We start from the raw sequence: 21,684 nt of genomic DNA, 5'->3' as shown, positions 1-21,684 counted from the left end.
CCTTTAACTAGATGCTTTATATGGATTACTTTCTTTAATCCTCACAACAACTTTAAGAGGAAGGCAAGAAGAATTTAACTAATTATTTTTATTAAAACATTTTTTAAACATTTATTCATTTTTGAGAGACAGAGTGTGAATGGGGGTGGGGCAGAGAGAGAGGGAGACACAGAATCTGAAGCAGGCTCCAGGCTCTGAGCTGTCAGTGCAGAGCCTGATGTGGGGCTCAAACTCATGGACCTCAAGATCATGACCTGACCTGAAGCTGGACGCTTAACTGACTGAGCCACCGAGGTGCCCCAAGAAACACTTTTTGAAAGTGTTTATTTTTGAGAGACTGCAAGTTGGGGAGGGACAGAAAAAGGGGGGCAGAGGATTGGAAGCAGGCTCTGAGCTGACAGCAGCAAGCCCATTGTGGGGCTTGAACTCACAACATGACCTGATCATGACCTGAGACACAGTTGGACGCTCAACAGACTGAGCCACCCAGGCGCCCTGGCAAGGAGCATTATTATTACCTTTCCAACATCCATTTAATTCCTCAGCAACTTGATGCACAGTGAAAAAAAAAATCCAAACCTGAAAATCCCTACCCTTGTGAACTTTACATTCTGTCATTCTTTTGAAGCCTGCTCTACCTGTGGTTTCAGATATATGTGCCAAGAAATTTCCCTAGGTTATCTAGTCAGATGTATATTGGCACAATTTTACATTGAAAGCAAGATAAGATTTGTGCTTTAATTATACAGATACAGGAAAACAAAGAATACCTTATCCACTGAACAACATCTTTCTATTTAAGTTTCAGCTATGTGAGGTGAACAAGTTCTAGAGGTCTGCAGGACAACGTAGTGCTTATAGTCAGCAACATGGTATTGTGCACTTCAAAGTTTAAGAGGGTAGATCTCATGTTAACTCTTTGTACCACAAAAAACAAAAACCAAACAAGAATCACAAGGACACTTTGGAAGATGTTGGCTACGTCTATTACCTTGATTTGGGTGATGGTATCATAAATGTTTGCATATGTCCAAACCCATTGAATTGTACCCATTAAATATATGCAGTTCTTTGTATTTTAATAGTGCTGTTAAAAAAAAACACACCAAAATACCTTACCCAACAAACAAACAAAAAACCCCAAACAGGGCAAAATGGGTGAAGGTTGTCAAAATAACAAGTTTTAAAATAAGTTTTAAAAGTTTTAAAATAAATTTTAAAATAAGTAAGTCATGGGTTCCTGGGTTACTCAGTCTGTTGAGGGTCCAGTTCTTGATCTTGGCTCAGGTCTTGATCTCAGGGTTGTGAGTTCAAGCCTTGCATTGGCCTCTGTGCTGGGCATGAAGCCTACTTAAAAAAAAAGTCTTTTAAATAAGTAAGTCATGAGGATGTAATGTACAGCATGGTGACTATAGTTATAATACTGTCTTGAATATTTGAAAGTTGCTAAGAGGATAGATTTTAAAATTTCTTATCACAAGAAAAAGAATTTTGTAAATGTATGGTAATGGATGTTAACTGGATGATTTGATATTTGCATATATTGTGGAATGACAAATCATTATGCTATATATCTGGAACTAATACAACATGTTCCACATGAGTGAAGTCAGATGATATTTGTCTCTCTGACTAATTTTGCTTAGCATAATATATTTTATTTCCATCCACATTGTTGCAAATGGCAAGATTTCATTCTTTTTGATTGCTGAGTAATATTCCATTGTGTGTGTGTGTGTGTGTGTGTGTGTGTGTGTGTGTGTGTGTGTATATATATATATATATATATATATACACCATATCTTCTTTATCCATTCATCCATCAATGGACATTTGGGCTCTTTCCATATTTTGGCTATTGTTGATAGTGTTGCTATAAACAGTGGGGTGCATGTGCCCCTTTGAATCTGTACTTTTGTATCCTTTAGATAAATAGCTATTAGTGCAATTGCTGGGTTGTAGGGCAGTTCTATTTTTAATTTTTTGAGGAATCTCCATACTGTTTTTCAGAGTGGCTGCACCAGTTTGCATTCCCACCAGCAGTGCAAAAGGGTTCCTCTTTTTCCACATCCTCACCGACATCTGTCATTTCCTGAGTTGTTAATTGCAGCCATTCTAACAGGTGTGAGGTGGTATCTCATTGTGGTTTTGATTTATATTTCCCTGGTGATGAGTGATGTTGAGCATTTTTTCATGTGTCTGTTAGTCATCTGGTTGTCTTCTTTGGAATGGACATGTCTATTCATGTCTTTCGTCCATGTCTTTACTGCATTATTTGTTTTTTGGGCATTGAGTTTGGTAAGTTCTTTATAGATTTTGGATACTAACCCTTTATCTGATATGTCACTTGCAAATATCTTCTCCCATTCCATCAGTTGCATTTTATTTTGTTGATTATTTTCTTCACTTTGCAGAAGGTTTTTATCTTGATGAGGTCCCAATACTTCATTTTTGCTTTTGTTTCCCTTGCCTCCAGAGACATGTTGAGTAAGAAGTTGCTGTGGCCAAGGTCAAAGAGGTTTTTGTCTGCTTTCTTCTCTAGGATTTTGATGGCTTCCTGTCTTATTTTTAGGTCTTTCATGCATTTTGAGTTTATTTTTGTGTATGGTGTAAGAAAGCGGTCCAGGTTCATTCTTCTGCTTGTCACTGTCAAGTTTTCCCCTTGCTAGTTTTTGTTTGTCTGAGAAACTCTTTATCCCTCCTTGTATTTTGAATAACAGCCTTGCTTGATAAAGAATTGTTGGCTGCATATCTTTTTGACTCATCACATTGAATATATCCTGCCACTCCTTTCTGGCCTGCCAAGTTTCTGTGGATAGGTCTGCTGTGAAACTGATCTGTCTTCTCTTGTAGGTTAAGGATGTTTTCCCCTTGCTGCTTTTATAATTCTTTCCTTGTCTGTGTATTTTGTGAATTTGACTATGATATGCCTTATTGATGGCCAGTTTTTGTTGAATCTACTGGGAGTTCTCTGTGCTTTGTGGATTTTGATGTCTGTGTCTTTCTCCAGATTAGGAAAGTTTTCTGCTGTGATTTGCTCACAAAAACCTTCTACCCCCTTTTTCTCTCTCTTCATTTTCTGGGACTCCTATGACTTAGATGTTATTCCTTTTTAATAAGTCACTGAGTTCTCTAATTCTTTTAAAAAAATTTTTTTTTTCAACATTTATTTATTTTTGGGACAGAGAGAGACAGAGCATGAACGGGGGATGGGCAGAGAGAGAGGGAGACACAGAATCGGAAACAGGCTCCAGGCTCTGAGCCATCAGCCCAGAGCCTGACGCGGGGCTCGAACTCACGGACCGCGAGATCGTGACCTGGCTGAAGTCGGACGCTTAACCGACTACGCCACCCAGGCGCCCATTTTAAAAAAATTTTTTTTTTTCAACGTTTATTTATTTTTGGGACAGAGAGAGACAGAGCATGAACGGGGGATGGGTGAGTTCTCTAATTCTTAAATCATGCTCTTTTGCCTTAGTTTCCCTCTTTTTTTTCTGCTTCATTATTCTCCATAGTTTTGTCTTCTATATCACTAATTCACTGCTCTGTTTCATCCATCCTTGCCACTGTGACATCTATTTGAGATTGTATCTCGGTTATAGCATTTTTAATTTAGTCATGATTAGATTTTACCTCTTTTATCTCTGCAGAAAGGGATTCTATGCTTTTTTTCTACCCCATCTAGTATTCTTATTATCATGGTTCTAAATTCTAGAATACATCTTGCTTATATCTGTATTGATTAAGCCCTGGCTGTCATTTCTTCCCGTTCTTTTTTTGGGGTGAATTCCTTTGTTTTATCATTTTGGAGATGAAAAAGAATTAATAAAATAAAAAATGAAGATTAAAAAATTAAAAACAACACAAAAAATCAAATAAAGGAAGCTAAATCCTAGGTGTGTTCTGGTCTGCTTGTTAAAAGAAACTTGATAGAATAGAGAAAAAAGGGAAAGAAAAGGAAAAAAGTAAGAAAAAGTTTAAAAATTAAAAAAGTATATACAATAAAATGGAATAAAATGAAACGAAGAAAGTGACATAGAATTAAAAAATTACAAAAAACAAAAAACATAGTAAGTAGAATTTAAAAAATTATTAAAAAAAATGAAAATAATAATTTTTTTCTCTTTCTGTATCCAAGAAAAAGAAAAGAGAGGAGAACAAAGAAAAAAAAATAGACCAGCAAACAGAATGAAACCTGAATGAAGTTACATCTAGTTTCCCCTAAAATTCAAGCTATGAATCACTTTATAGTCCATATACTCAGCAGGCGGAGAGACTTGTGATGGTCCTCTAGGGCATTTGCTGTGAGGGTGCAGTTGGGCGGGGCTTGGTGTAACGGCTCTATTCTCCACTAGGTGGCCCTTCTTAGCTTACTGGGGTGGATCAGTGAGGTGTGTGTATGCATCTATGCACACACACAGGAGAGGTGAAAATGGATTCACCCAGCTTCCTAGTCTCTGGCACAGGAACTCTGAGCTCTGAAATTTCTGACTCTGTGCACCTCTGTTTATAGAGTCCTAATGGTATTGAAACCCTCTTCTTTCTCCCTGTCAATGGTTTTGGGGAACAGATTTCTTGTTCAGTCCCTTGTAAGTGTTTCCACTCTTTCTCTTTCCACTCTTTTGGAGGGAGAGCTTTTCCTGCACTCTTCTCCCCTTTCTCTGTTCTCTCTCTGCAAAACCAGCTCCCTACTTGGGGCACCTGGGTGGCTCAGTCGGTTAAGCGTCCAACTTCGGCTCGGGTCATGATCTCATGGTTCATGGGTTCAAGTCCTGCGTCGGGCTCTGTGCTGACAGGTTGGAGCCTAGAGCCTGCTTTAGATTCTGTCTCTGTCTCTCTGCCCCTCCCCTACTCTCTCTCTCTCTCTCAAATATAAAAAATAAAATATTAAAAAAAACCCCACACGAAACAGCTCCCTACCCTCCGTGGCTCCTCTCTCCCCCAGTTCACCTCTCCTCACGGCATAGTTGCCAAGTTCTGTGGCTCAAGTTATGCAGATTGTTGTATTAATTCTCAGATCAATTTCCTAGGTGTGCAAAATGGTTTGGTGATGATCTAACTGCATTTCAGGGATGAGAGAAGCCGAGAACTTCCATGCTGCTCTGCCTTCTTGGCCCTTCCGCCTGTCTCTCCATTTATCTGTCCAAATGTTTGTGTCCCAAACTACACTGATCTCACACCGTCTTCTCAAATATAGCTCTCTCCTACTCCCCTATCCCTCCACCCCCACCCCACTGGGTTAGATTTTACTTTACCTCCAATAAGACCATGTGGATTCACACTTCTTCCTGATTTAGAAACCCTTTATTATTCCCGTATCTGCTGAGTAAATTCCTCATTACTTGTTATCTCTTCCTCCTCCTCCTCCTCCTCCCCACTATTACTCATTCAACTAAGAACAGTCACACCTGGCCTCCTCTCTTTCATCCATAAAGCCAGCTATTATGTAATTGGTGGTTACATCCTTGTATCAGAAATCAAGGAAACCAGAGTTTAGTTCCAACATTCATCCCCCCCTGTTTTTTGAGAGGTCATAGATGGTTTCATTTACAAGCTCTCATAGTAATTTTCCTTTATTCTATTAATGTACATGCATAATTGTTATAGCTAATGAGTGCACAGAGTTTCTACTATGTGAAACTTACCTTATAGTTTGTGGGCCTTATTATTGATGGTGATTTTTACCTCATTGCTTTTGCTGGAAATTAGCCTTCTCATTTTCATTGGATATCAACCATGTATTTTTCCCAGTCACTACTCCTTCCCAGGAATCCACAGCTATGCTGCATGACAGATGTGTTGCCTCGGGTGGTGACACCATAGATGCAAATGGATGGAATGTTGGCCAATGCAATTTGGCCTGCAGCCTGATTTTCTGTATCTCAAATTTTTGTTGCCAACTGCTTGAAGGAAACAGTCATCTTCTTGATGATTTGTTATGTCCCCAAATAGGGCAACACTGTTTTTTTTGGGTGAAGGTAGCTTATTTATTTTGTATTTTACTGTTTTTTTTAGGTTGTACAATGCGATTCTTTCAAAGGTGTACAACATGATGATTTCATGTATGTCTACATTGTGATATGATTATCATTATCAAGGTCATTAGCACATCCATCACTTACTTTTTCGTTCATTCTTTTTTATTTTTATTTTTTATGGTGAAACACTGAAGATCGACAGACTTACCTTGGAGATATTATGGGTTTGGTTCCAGACCATTGCAATAAAGTGAATATTGCAATAAAGTGAGTCAAAAGAATTATTGGGTTTCCCAGTGAATATAAAAGTTATATTTACACTATACTGTAGTATATGAAGTATATAATAGCATTATGTCTGAAAAAAACAATGTACATATCTTAATTACGAATACTTTATTAATAAAAAAATGCTAACCATAATCTGAGCTTTCAGTGAGTCATAATCACTGATCACAGATAACCATAACTAATATAATAATAAATGAAAGAGTTTGAAATACTGCAAGTATTACCAGAATGACACAGAGACATGAAGTGAGCAAATGCTGTTGGAAAAATGGTGCTGAAAGACTCACTCGATGCAGGGTCACCCCAAACGTTTAATTTGTAAAAAAAAAAAAAGTATCTGAGAAGCGCAATAAAGTGAAGTATGCCTGTATTTGAAATCATGTGTTTCCCCCTAATTGCAGAGACCTCATTCAAAGGAAATGTTCAGCTTTTCTATGTTCATAGAAAACTTCTCAAATTCTTAGTGTGGAAAGATTTTGAAAGCCATTTCAGATGTAACTAACTAATTAGGTTTTTAAATAACTAAAAATCTTGAGCCAACTTTGCTGAGATTTGAAAAGGGAGCCTTTGCCTTAAGGATTGAATGTTGCACAAACCTCCTTGATCTTATGTGCATAGTTTTTAACTTGACTACCTCTGAATTTATGTTTTGATGGCAACTTTGTGTAAAATAAGTAAATTACTTTTGAGGAAGATACACATAGTTACTTCATTTGATTGTCAAGGGAGTTATTTTAAATTAGTTGATGAGTAATAGTTGACAATTAGTTTCTTGCTTAGGAGATCTGGTAATGGGTGGGAATTTAAAAATTCTCAGTTCTAATTGGGTTTCCTTGAGAATAATAGGGAACCTTTCATATTTATAGAAGTCTGTAAATTATGGGGAGCTACCTAATGCGTTGTTTCTTTTGCATTCACATTCTTTGCCAAGTAGTCTTATTATATTTGAACTTAATTTCCTCAAATTAATAGATTCTATTATGTTTCATTTAACATTTAGTTGATCTGTCATGGTTATAATCATTAATAAACTAAATACAATTCACTAAAAACTATTATATGAATTAAAAAGCTATTTTGAGAAAATTATAGATTCACATGCAGTGTAAGAAATAATACAGGGATACTGTATACCTTTCACCCAATTTCTCCCAGTGGTGACATCTTTCATAACTATAGTACAATAACCTAAGCAGGAAATTGATATTGATGGAATCTGCCTCTTTAATTCAGATGTCACTGGTTTTGTATATATTCATTGGGCATGTGCGTGTGGGGGGCAGTTTTATGTAGTTTTATCACACATAAGCAGATACACGAGACTTACCACCACAGTTAAAATACAGAACAGTTTCAACACAGGAATCCCTCCTGCTCTCCTTCTATGGCCACAACCTCTTCCTTCTCTTCCCTTGTCCCTCCCTCCCCCAATACCTAGCAATGGCTGATCTGTTCTTTACCTCTATCATCATGAAATTACTTAAGAAATTAACATTGCTTTTTCTAAGTAGTAATTGGACTCTACAAATACCTAATAAATTCATGTGGTTAAAATGAAAGAGAAAGGGTGAATGACAGGTGTGAAAAATGACAGTTCTGTGTGATCACATTTCTAGTGTTGCCTTCTTAACTGATTTTGAGCCACATCACAGATATATACATTATATTCTTTTTTAATATTTATTTATTTTGAGAGAGAGAGCATGAGAGAGTAGGGGAGGGACAGAGAGAGAGAGAGAGAGAGAGAGAGAGAGAGAGAGAGAGAGAATCCTAAGCTGGCTCCTTGCTGTCAGCACAAAGCCCGATGTGGGGCTCCATCCTATGAACTGTGAGATCATGACCTGAGCCAAGATCAAGAGTCAGACACTCAACTGACTGAGCCCCCAGGTGTTCCTGGATACATTATATTCTTAAACTGCTTTCAGTTTGTTTCGTGAATGAACAGAGTCATGGGAAGTTTTATGGTTTATTACCTAATGTGAAAAATGGACTGGACTTTGGATTAGCTCTGAGTTAGAGGACAGTTTGTGAAAGGATTAAAAATCTTGAAGGGTGACTGGGTGGCTCAGTCAACAAAGCGTCTGACTCTTGATCTTGGCTCAGGTCATGATCTCATGGTGTGAGATCCAGCCCGGTGTTGGGCTCTGTGCTGATGGTGTGGAGACTGCTTGGGATTCTCTCTCTCTCCCTCTCTGTCTCTGACCCTCCCCCACTTATGCTCACTCTCATTCTCTCTCTCTTGAAATAAATAAACAAACAAAAATCTTGAGAAGTCTGGACGCTTATGTTGTGTGTGTGTGTGTGTGTGTGTGTGTGTTTATTCTGTGTATTTTATCCATATAACTTGTTTTACTTTGAATTAAAAAAGGACAAATGGGGAAACACTTTCATAGTTGGTGTTTTAATTAAAGGTGGATGGTTCAAAGCTATCATTTTCCTTTTCTTTGTTAGAACCCAATATTACAGACAATAAATTCTAAATAATTAAAAACATGTTTCATTCTCCATCTCACTTCACAAAATGAAAACTTTGCCTGCTCTCAGGGACGCACACTCCTGAGAGTGAAATCAGTATTTAAGAAAGTAAAATAAAATATTAGTAGGTCTATATGAACTCTTTTGAGGCCTGTGTGAAAACATGGAGTAGAAAGTTAATAAAACTGATTTATTATTTGGCCCAGGAAACTAAACTATGTGACAAGTCCTGAATTCCAAACAAATTTTTTTATTATAGACAAGCTCACCTTCCTTTTGGAGTATGGAAAGTAGAATGTCTCAAGAAATTCATTCTCTTTAAACATTCTCTCAATCCTTTCTTAGAGTCAGATTTGTATATAAATATTACAATAGCTTCCTAAGAAGGCATTATATACATTAAGGAAACTTCATTTTATAAAGGAGATATTTTTGAAAAATTATAAAATCATCATATTTTAACAGGTCTTACTTACCTTTGTTTTTTGCAACCACCTTGTGGCAAATCTTCATTTACTAGAATGAGGTAATATTTTAAAATATTATATTGTGTTTTTTCAAGTTAGGTGGATTCTTTTTTAAAATATTAACTTATTGAGATAATTGTAGATTCATATGCATTTATAAGAAATAATACAGAGAGAACCCTGTACCCTCTACTCAATTTCTCCCAGTGGTAACATCTTACAAAACTATAGTACAATATCACAACCAGCATATTGACATTGATCCAGTCAAGATACAGATATATTCCATCTCCAAAAGAATTGCCTTTGTTGCTGTTCTATAGCCTCCCTCACATCTCCTTCTCCTCAGCCCTGGGGCGACCACTAATCTTTTCTCCATTTCTGTAATTCACTTTGTGTCCGCTCTCTTTTTTTCTTTGTCCGCTTGCTAGAAGTTTGTCAATTTTATCGTCTTTTCAAAGACATAGCTCTTTGTTTCATTGACATTCTCTACTGTGTTTTTTTTGTTTGTTTTAATTTTATTGATTTCTGTTTTTATCTGTATGTCTTTTTTTCTACTTGTTTTATTGTTAGTTTGCTCTCCTTTTTCCAGATTCTTGGGGTGGAACATTGTGTTATTGATATGAGACTTTTCTTCTTTTGCAGCGTAGGTATTTAGTGCTGTAAATTCTCTCAGCGTTGCTTTAGCTATGCCTTATGCATTTGGATATTTTGTGTTTTCATTTTCATTTAGTTCAGTTTATTGTTTTGATTTCCCTTGAGCCTTCCTTTTTGACCCATGGATTATTTAGAAGTGTGTTGTGTAGTTTCCAAGTGTTTGGAGATTTTCCTGTTATTCTCTGTTTTTGATTTCTAGTTTGATCCCATTGTGGTCTGAGAACATACTCTGTATGATTTCAGTTCTAAACTTGTTGAGATCTGTTTTATGGCCAGGGATGTGGTCTGCCTTGATATATACTCTGTGAACACTTGGAAAGAATGTGTATTCTGCCTTGTTGAGAGATCTATAAATGTCTATTAGATCTCTTGGTTGATGGTCTTGTTGAGTTCTTTTATCTCTTTGTTGCTTTTCTGTCTAGTTGTTCTATCAATGGAGAAAGGAGTTATTGACATTTTAAACTGTAATTGTGGATTTGTCTATTTCCTCTTTCAATTCTATCAATTTTTGCTTCACTTTTTTTTTTTTTTTTTTTTTGATGCATGCCCTTTTACGATAGCTGTGTTTTCTTGGTGGAATGACACTTTTGTCTTCATACAATGTCCCTCTTGGTCTCTGGTAAGTTTGTTTTCTCTGAAGTATACTTTATCTGGTATTAATATAGTTGGGGAAATGAGGGTGTTAATAGAAGTTCAGGTTCCCCAGCCAGCTGCTGTTGGCACCTAAGATGGGGCTCCTTGTTACTGATGGGTGGGGATGGGAGTTGTAGGCCCCATGTGGTCTCCACTGACACCACAATGGGGTGGCCTCGTTGCGGGCTGACTTACTTGCTACTCACTACTCAGTCTTTCCTGACAGCACCCCAGAGGGGGGATGGAGGGATACCTTGTTACTGCCAGCAGGGGGTGGAAGTCCAGGCTCCCCAGTAACACTGGAAAGGCGAAGGCACTTGTCACAGAGCAGTGTGGGTGAATGTCCTGGCTCTCTACTTTGCTCTGAAACTATCTCTGGAGAGAGTGTAGGGTCACTTCCTTACAGCCCACCAAGGGTAGAAGACTAGGCGCTCCACTTGGCCTTTGAGGTATCAGGATAAAACTGCAGCTTTTCTCCTGTGGTGTTTGGCTTAGATTGGGCTATTATTGTGTGCGAGTTTTCTGTCTCCTCAGGCTCCTCCTTTCCTTCTTGGCTATAGAGAGCAAGGTTTTCTGGAGGCCTTTTTTTTTTTTTTTTTTGGTCAGTGTCTCTTGGTGTTTCTGAGTTACCAGCTTCTCGCCTCCAAGTCCCAAATACATGAGGCAAAAAGAAAACGCAGAGAATTCACCACTGTGTTGTCCTTTGGGATCTGAGGTCCCTAGCTGGTCTGCCTTCTGCTCTTCACATTTCAGAATTTTATCTTATGTTCATTTTATGTATAATGTCTAGGGTTTTTCGTTGTACTTACTGAAAGAAATAGAGAAAAGTATATCTACCCCATCATGCCAGAAGTAGAAGTTCCAGAATGCTTCTTTTCAAAAACATCTAATTTATGGGTGCATGTTTACTTAAAAATGGAATAAATGTGAATATTGAAATTATGAAGATTTGCATATTCTGACTTTAACCAGTCAGTATCTGTAACAAGAACGTTAAGTACTTTCAGTAAAATACATCGTTTTCTTTCACATTGTAAATGATCACTTGCCCAGGAAAAATTACTAACATCTTGTTTTTACTAAATGTGCCATTTTGTTTTGGATGCAATCGTTGCTTTTGGAGTAATAGGCATTGAACATCAAAACTCCTCTTCTGTTTTAAGCACACTATGATTTTACTGTCTCTCTATGGTGAAGAACACTTGTAACTGTAACTAAGGAGGCAGAGAAAGTCATAAAAGATGTTAAACATTTCCTTATCCTCAGTTGGAATGACTGAAGAGCAATTTAAAAGTTCATGAATTAGCACATTCTACTCAAACTTGCTCCTGGTTAAATTGGCCACATGTGTAGAGTAAAATCTCTGTAGAAGCTAAAGTTTATATGATGCTTATGTTCCTGAAAAGATGATCCCAATAAAAAGGCTAAGTCTGCACAAAAGAAAACAAAAACCGTATTTGTTCAAATAAAAATTTACAAGGGGTGATTTGCAACGTTCATGTTTGATAAGTGAAGTCAAATTTCTCTGAATCAAATTTTTAGTTCTGAATGTTGGGCACAGCTTTCCCAGTGTTTTCTAGGATTGAGGTACAAGAAAATAACTATTGAATTGGAAAAAAACAAACAACCCAGCCAAAAAATAAAGCAAACCAAAATGTGAATGGTGCCTGGCTGTTTCTGGGGAATGAATGGGAAGAAGTTAATTTTCCTACCATGCTCACTTAGATGACTCATCGGCTTCCATTTCATTCTCCCTTTTGGGTACGTGAGATTTTTATGGCTCACTTTTAGTGTAGCTACTTTTAACTCAGAATCTGTATTGTGTTTGCTTGATAACTAAATTATGGTATGTCTTCCAATCCAAAAAAAATCAGTTTTTGTTTGTTCTCTCATTTCATAAGTATTATTAAAATAAATGTGAGAATTGAACTATGAATATTATCCAGAAATCTCTAAAACTATATTCCAGACTGTTCACTGAGCAACTCTGTACTGTAAATATGTTAGGAAATAATAAACTCATAGTTTTCAGAAATAAGACTTATTTTTGATGCTGATATGAGTTCTTACGATAGATATTTTCTGTATCCCCCATTTCTAGTTAACCTGCCAGTGTATCATTTTATATGTTATTTAAAATCATAATTATCAGTAATCTCTAGGTGTTTTTATGCCTAACACAAACATCCTTCTATTTCTAATGTTCAGTCCCTAATGTTTTATTGCAAAACATAAAAAGGTTTGTTTTCCTTATTTCCTTAAAGGAATGATTCTAGAGAATAAGTATTTACAACCAAAAATTAAAGATTCGAGGTTTACAAAGGATTGTGTTATTGGGAGTTTGTCACCTAGGTAAATTGTTAGGTTTTTCATCTCATTTGATTTAAGATGAATGGATAAAGGAGATGTGGTGTATATACACACACACACACACACACACACACACACACACACACACACACACACAATGGAGTACTACTTGGAGATCCAAAAGAATGAAATCTTGCCATTGACAACAATGTGAATGGAACTAGAGTGTATTATGCTAAGCGAAGTAAGTCAGTCAGACAAAGACAAATAGCATATGATTTCACTCATATGTGGAATTTAAGAAATAAAACAGATGAACACAGGGGAAGAGAAGGAAAAATAAGGTAAAAACAGAGAGGGAGGCAAACCATAACAGACTCTTAAAGACAGAGAACAATCTGAGGGTTTCTTGAGGGGGAAGGTCGGGGGTGGGGGGAGATGAGCTAAATAGGTGATGGGCATTAAGGAGGACACTTGTTGGGATGAGCCCTGGGTGTCATATGTAAATGATGAATCACTTCTGGGTTCTACTCTGGAAGCCAATACTACACTGCATGTTAATTAACTTGAAATAAATAAATAAATAAATAAATAAATAAATAAATAAATAGAATCTCTAAGCCCCTAGGAGAAAACAGAAATGCAAAGTTTTGGACCCTATTATTGTTAATAAATCTACAAAAACCACAATACTCAGTATTCTCATTCTGGAAAATAGATGAGCACCTGCAGAAAATTGCAGTTGACTACAGATACATTTATAAATTTTTTGACACCTCCCTTTAAAAGGTACAGATTAATTCCTCTCCCCCTGAGTGAGACTTGGTGGCTTGCTTTTTAGCTAATGGAATATGATGGGAATGACCATGAGTGACATCTGAGAGTAGATCATAAAAGGCATGGTGGCTTTCTCCTTGCTTTCTCTCTGGACTCACTCATCTGGTGGGAGCCAATTGTCATGTTGTAAAGACACTTAAGCACCCATAGAGAACCGTAGGGTGAGGAACTAATGTTTCCTCTCAGCCGTTGAGAAACTTAAGCCCTCTGCCAATACCTGTGTGAGTGGACCACCTTGGCAGTGGATCCTCTAGTCCCAATCAAGTCTAGGTAACCACATCTGTAGCTGAAGTCTTGGCTGAAACCTCATTAGAGACTGAGTCCAAAACCACCTAGCTAAGCTTATCCCAAGCTGTGAGATAATTAATGCTTGTTGTAAGCCACAGAGTTTTGGGTCAATTTGTTATACAGCTAGAGATGACAAATACAGATTTTTTTGCTCCTTAAATTCTGTTCTTTTGGAATCACTCTCAGTACCAAACGAATTGTATCATGTTAGATGGAGCGTGACTTTGTTATTGAGTTTTCTGGAAATTAATTGTGGTTTAAAGAGATATGTGTGGGTGCCAAGTTGACAGAGGTAGATTTTGCTGGCTTTGTAATGTGTCAGCTTAGCTGTTTAAGCTGCATTTCCCAGAATCCCCATTCCCTTTATGTTTCTGGTTAGGGTGACACACAAGACATGCTTTCATGAGTGTTGGAGGGCAGAAGTAAGGCAGAAGCCATTTTGTTTTTTACACTCAGATGGTCAAGGCAGGTGCTTTTGTATCTCACATGCATTGTTGGCTCTCTATTGGATCATCTCATTGTGGGGGATAGCAGCCAGGCCTGCAGCAGATTCATATTTTCCTGGATTCTTCTTTAACTTCTCTGATTCTTGGGCTAAGTGTGTTTAGGTCCATGATAAAGAATGCCAGTTTCTGTGGGACACCTACAACATGAAGGCTGGAGGCCCCGAGAACTCACATGCATTCTACTGTGTCCTCATGGTTTTAGCTCATGCTCATGGTTCCAAGTTCTTCCTACTCTCTCCCTCTCTTTATATTCATCTCTTTTTAACTGCCTGACCTGCAGATTTCTAGCTCCAGCATCAGACCAAAAAAAAAAGGCCTTCTAGAAACTATTTAGTCACCTCCCACAACTGTTTAGTCAAATCCTTGTAACAAGTACTTACTTATTCTATTCTATCTTTACTTCTATTTCTCTATATATCCTAATCTCTTATAGTTCTGCTTCTCTGATTGAAACTTGACTAATAGAATGATCTTCACCATTATCTTGTACCTTCAAGTATGTTGGTTGTCAAACCCATTAAAGTTAGTGCAAGAACCACAAAGCGTCCCTGGGAAACACAAGGATTACCAGTCCACCACCTCCAGAAATAAATTCTGACTCACTGAGTCTGATGTGCAGCATAAAGATCTACATTTTATATATGCATCAGATTCAGGTGGTCCAAGCAACAGAATCTGAACAAACAATTATGAATATTTGATCATATTTAAAATATATTTCATTGAAATAAGGTTTTCCAATAGTAGAATTTCCTCTCCATTACTGGTGGTGCTAAAGCCAAATCTAGATGAACTCATCCAAGAAGAATTTATTATTCACTTGCTGTATGTTAGAAGCATGTTTCAGGGTGGGAATCAGTATCAGTGTATCTGATGAAAGATATCTTGTAGAAAGTTTGACTCAGATAAAAGACTATTTCAGATAGCTGGCTATCAAAACTTTAATTTTCAACTGTATCAGTATATAATGAAAGGTTATATCATGGCTTAAAAAATGTAATGGGAATATTGTTCTGTTTGTATTTTGTTCATTTCTACAGCTGGATTCTGGTGGCACCATTACCATGGAGGAACAGATTGTCCTTGTCCTGAAAGCTAAAGTACAATGTGAGCTCAACATCACAGCTCAGCCCCAGGGAGGAGGTAAAGGTGCTGAAAACATCATGTCTCCTTGTGTCCCTACCTCAGTCCTCCCAAAGACTTCAAATTCCCCTTTGGAGTTGGTAGTAGGGAGTTCCTCATCACTCATTGCATGTTTCTATGTGGAAGGGCGTAGTAGCAGAATCGTGTTCTTCTCATCTCCTTCACTATAAGCTCTTCCCTTCCCATGGACGGAGTGACTTGCCTGATTTCTGAATTTCAGAATAGCCTCTGAGCATGTGCACATTGGTTTCTTTCTCAGGCCTCTCTTTGGGATCTGTTTGCCTGCAGAGAGCGTGCTCGCTGGTCTGCCCTTAACCAGCTAGTAAGCTTGGAGGGGCAGGCTCTGTTCTGGTGGGTATTGCTTGCAGTTTTAGGTAGTACGTATAAAGGTCAGAAGAACAAACAAGCAGGCCCTTTTATATGTACCTAGGCCCTGTTCTCAAAAAACATTTTCTCCTTAATAAGGTGATATTTAATTTCCATCTGCCTGACTCTTTATGCAATTTCTCAATTAGTTCCAAATTCAAGTGGGAAACTGAAAAAACAGATCTACAACACTACAGGTGAGCTTGCAGTGGCTTTGATGTTCTTGGATTGCTCTACTGTTGGAGCTGTACAGGAACTATGGCTCGTGGTGGTCCTCACAGCCTGGTGGTCACTCATAGTTTGCACTGGGGCCATTGAGAAAAGCTGTTTATTGGGATATTTGGAGGAGTGGGAAAACTATAATGTTTTATATGGGAAAATGCCTTGCCTTAATAGTTGAATATATTTAAAGAGTCTTTTTTTTTTTAATCAAGGGAGCTGCAGTTTACTGAGCTTCCCTAAATTCCCAACATTCTGAATGCAGCAGGTAATATCTTTAAAGCTATGCCCTATAGTGAAATATCTGGTTTGATCTACTTCATTCTAGTCTCCAAATATTTAAGAAAGTTTAAAGTTTATCAATAACTTCTCCTGCTTGAATAATATAAGCAATTTGAAATACTTTGATTGCTTCCAAATTGTATGCTATTGTCATATAATTTTTAAAACTTTTTTTTATGTTTTTATTTTATTTTTGAGAGAGAGACAGAGTGTGAATGGGGGAGGGGCAGAGAAGGAGGGAGACACAGAATCTGAAGCAGGCTCCAGGCTCTGAGCTGTCGGCACAAATCCTGATGCGGGACTCAGACTCACAGACTGTGAGATCATGACCTGAGCTGAAGTCGGCTGCTTAACTGACTGAGCCACCCAGGCGCCCCGTATTGTCATATTATCTTATGTTAATAAAGTCATATGATTTTATATTAATTGTATATTATATTTTTTGTTCAAGCTGAAATATGTCTTGCAAAATTTCTTTCTGTTAGAACTTGCTTGCAGCAAATGCTCTCAGTTTTTGTCTGAAAAGGTGTTTATTTCAGTCTCAATCTTCAAAGATACACTTTTTCTGGACATGTGACCCTTGTTTGGGAATTATTTACTTTTAGCACCTGAATACTATTTCATTTTCCCCCTAGCTTCCACTGTTATTGGTGACAAATCAGTTTTTGGTCTTTGATGATGGTTAGTTTTTCCTCTCTGGCTCCTTTTAAGAGCTTCTATTTGACTTTGATGTTCTACAGTTTTATTCTGTATCTACCTGTGGATTAATTTGATTTCTAGCATCCGAGGGTCTGTGTCTTTATTCAGTGGTGGGAATATTTTGCTATTTTGTCTTTTAAACTTTGTTCTCCCCCGTTCTCCTATTGTGTCCATCTGGAACTTTATTTAGACAAACGTAGGACCTTCTTATGCTACTCTTTGTGTCTTCATGTCTTATGTATTTACCTTTTCTTTGTTTCTCTATTGCTATTTTGGGAATTTCTTCAGATATGTTTTCCAGTGTGCTGACTCTTTGTTCAACTTTGTCTAATGGCTGTTTAATCCATCTACTAAGTTAATTTTGATTATCCATTTTTCGCATTCTAGAATCTTCATATTTAATTTTGATAGTCTTTTTATCTTCAATATCTTTTCAACTTATTCTTTTTTTCTTAAACATATTTTATATTCTGCATTTGATAATTCTAATATCCATAGACTTTGCTTGTCAATGCGTATTATCATACATGGTGGCTTTATTTCCTGTGTGTCCAATGATTTATGATAAAGAACTCATGAGGTCCTCATTTAAAGCACATTTTTCCAGAGACAATTTCTGTCTGCTTCTGTGAGGTGCCTATTGACCCACCTACGTCTATTTTAAAATAAATTTAGGCTACACATGAGTGTGAGCTTGTGGTTAGAAATTTTCAAAGATTTTTTTTCTATAGTTTTCTATTCTTTTTTTTTATTATTATAATAGTTTTCTATTTGAATTCTAAATGGAGCCAGGAGCCAATCTCTTTCTGAAGGAAAGCTTTGTTTCTTGTTCCTTCACTAAAGGGGTCATTTTTTTGGGGGGGAATCCTGTTATACAGGGGTTTTCTGTTCAATTTTTTGACTACATCAGGCTTCAGGCTCATCTTTTGTTACCTGAACACAATCATAATCCAAGCTGTAAGCCAGCAAATCCGTAGAGGCCTCCAGGGTAAAGCCCCAAATGCAATGCCTGCTGAGCCTATGGAATAATTTCTAGCCTCAGTGTTATTCCATTCATTTATAAATTTTTTTGACATTTATTTATTTTTGAGAGACAGAGAGAGGCAGACTGCAAGTGGGGGAGGGGCAGAGAGAGAGGGAGACACAGAATCCAAAGCAGGCTCTGAGCTGACAGCACAGACCCGGACGCAGGGCTCGAACCCACAAACCGTGAGATCATGAGCTGAGCCGATATTGGATGCTTAACCGACTGAGCCACCTAGGTGCCCCTTATTCCATTCATTTATAGCTAGCAAAACTGTGTTTTAAGAAAGCAAGTTTTTGTATTAATCCAGTCTTTGTAGTTGCCTTGTACTAGAAAGGAGCTCTCTGACACTAAAAGTGTCCGAAAAGAGATTTATTCATGCCACCTGTGAAGAACACTTATTCTGATATCTCAAACATGCGGGGCTACTAACAAGAAGTGACATCACCATAAAGGGAATTATAAAGATTATTATCTATCAAGGCTAAATGAGCTATTTTCTATGGAGTCTCATGAAATTTTGAGCTGGAAGATGGAGACTAGCTAGTCCAACATTGTTGTCTTCAGTGTCTCTTTAAGAGTTCGAGAAATATATTATGTGCTTATCGTGTATTGCTTCTGTAGTAAGCACTGGAAACAATGAATTGTTTCTGTCCTTGCCCCATGATGATGTTCTTGCCCCATGAGATGATGACCTAGTAAGGGAGGTAGACATCTTTCAGTATGGTGTGTGAGTTTAACAACAGAAGCATCCCAACTACAGAACCAGTGAAAAAGTATCTTAATTGATTGGGGATGAATGGAGGAGGCTTCCTGGAGGAATAATCATCTCATTTTAAGAGTAAAGGAGCAGGAATTAGATGTGTAGAGGAGGAGAGTAAAAGGACATTCCTGGCAGAGGGAATAGGATGGGCAAAGGCAAGCAAGTATGAATTGGTGACATATCACGTGAGTGACACATAAAAAGAATAAATGATCTGGATATAAACTTATGTAACATCTAAAATTTCTGAAAGTGTGAATCATGTGAAACATGTAGATGAATAAATATCAGAAGAGAAAAGATCCTTTCTTTGAGACCTTTTCTCATACAAATAGGATAGAATTAAATCTGGTCAAACTTTGATTTACTTTTCAGTGAAAAATTATGTGTAATTATATGTAAATTGACTCAAAATTTCTTCAATTTGTGTGTAAAAAACTAGAATGACATTTTGAATTCACTGGCTAATTTAAGAAATTTCCATTTTTAAATTCTCTTAAAGTTGAGAGATGCATATCAAAATATTTAGGAGTGAGGTGTTATGCTGTCTGCAATTTACTTTAAAAAGCCCACAGCAAAAAATAAATTCGATGAAATAAATATGGTAAAATATTAACAGGTCAGTTCTAGGGAATGTATATATGCAATATTCCCTGTTTTATTTATGAAAAAAATTTTGTAATAAAAGGAAACATTTTCCCATGTCTATGAAAGAAAAGGAAAAGTAAATGCAAATACCTAGTTATAAAATGATTCAAGTAGTTAAAAACAAAACTCAAAATATTAATGGTCCTGGTTCGATTTCACAAATGTGGGGTTATATTGTGTTATGGGTAACTGTAGAACTGAAAAGAGACAAAGTTGGAGTCTCCAAATTTTAGATTGTTCTGTGTAAATATCACAGTTTGAGGAGCTTCACTAATAAGTAGTTTGTCCTGGCATACAGAAAAGATTACAAGGAATGTAATTAATGGTGTAATTTGTAAAGTGAGTCATCAGGCAATTAATTAGTTTCTTGCTAACTAATGAAAGTATTTACTCACATGAAATGTGAAATGATGATCAAAGAGGAGATGTTAATTAAGATCTCTCTGTATTATCTTTGTGAGGTCATGGCTTCCCCAATCCTTTCAACCTTTGTGAATATTTATTATTATCTTTGTCAAAGGGCCACCAGAGAGATGAACATAATCTACAGAAACATTATTTTTGGGGAATGTTGGTTTTCTGAATTTTGGGGGGTATGTGTGTATCTGTGTCGGGTAGTATCTTGCAGGGAACTAGAAAAGTGTCCCCTTTAGAGCATGAAGAAAATGTCAGCAGATTTGGCTCCATAGCAGTTTAAAAACTACATAATTATAGAATAAACTGGTCATTGGATTTTAAACTTATAGTAAGACCTTATTCCATCATGTGACCAATTCTTGCCAGAAAATATCAAATGACATTGCAGCATACATTTTATAGGGACAACTTGTTACCAGAACACAGAAACGCACAAGAAATGTTTGTCCACGTCCAATTTATGTAGATTGCACAATAGATATCCAGTGAAGGATCAGACAGTCCAGATAAATAAGGATGCATGACTCATTAAAGACAAAGTGAATGGATGGGAAGCCATGTGGAATGTTATCAAAATACAGAAGAGTGCTTAGGGTAAAGTTGATGAAACAGACTGATTGATTGCACTCTGCTTACACAAGAAAGGAAAACAAAATGCAGGTAATGGTAGAAAGAAGCCGGTGAAGCTGTGCACCAGAAACAGGAGCCAGTGTGATGGGTTCCTGGGTTGCTTGTGACATGTAAAGGCCAGGCTTTTATTATGTGAACAAAGTGAGGCTGTTTCCAAGAAAACGTTCTCTTTTATAGGAACAGTGTGGGCGAGGGAAGACATTTTCTTTTTCTTCTTGCTTCAGCGGTCCCCAAAGCAAATCAAGTCATTTGTTTCCATGTGATATGGAGGACACTAAGAAGATAATTTCAGGTTTATGCTGGATTCTTTTTTGTACAGATCAGTGTTTGCATGACTATTCAAAACTGAACAAACAAGTTGACATCATGAACATTAGCTAGAACAAAATTCCTCAGCTACAGTTAGTGCAACTGGTAACTGAAAGATTGAGAGAGTTATAATGGATAGTACCTGTAGTAGCAGAATAAGGGTGCCCAAAGATGTCCATACCCTAATATCTGGTGTTATGGCTATGTGTGCTATGTTATATGGCACAGGGGCATTGCAGGTGGGATTATGGTTACGGGCCTTAAAAATAGGGAGATTATCCGGGATTATCTGGATGGGCTCAATGTAATCTCATGGCTTCTTCAAAGTGGCAGGAGAAGGTGGGCAAATAAGTAAGGGAAAAGGAGAGTGGAGGAGACACTTGAAATGTGAGAAGAGTTTGACCTGCCTCCTGACTTTGAACATGGAGGAAGGGGTCATGACCAAGGAATGCAAGTGGCTGCTAGAAGCTGATAGCCAGCAAGGAAAGGGGGAGCTCAGTCCTACTTGAACTCACTGGGCTTCTGACTTCAAGAAATAGTGAGATAGTAAGTTTGGGTTATTTGAAGCCATCACGCTTGTGGTAATTTATTTTGGTAGCAATAGAAAAATGAATACAGCACTCATTAAAAGTACTCTTATTTTGAAACGGAGGATATGTTCCCTTCTTGGAAGTTCCCACACGGGTAATGGAGAGGAGTCCTGAAGAACACAGTGTTGGCACTGACTGACTTTATCAAGTCC

Source organism: Prionailurus viverrinus, chromosome C1, assembly GCF_022837055.1.
Source record: "Prionailurus viverrinus isolate Anna chromosome C1, UM_Priviv_1.0, whole genome shotgun sequence".
Taxonomy (NCBI): Eukaryota; Metazoa; Chordata; class Mammalia; order Carnivora; family Felidae; genus Prionailurus; species Prionailurus viverrinus.
This window is presented reverse-complemented; position numbering follows the sequence as displayed.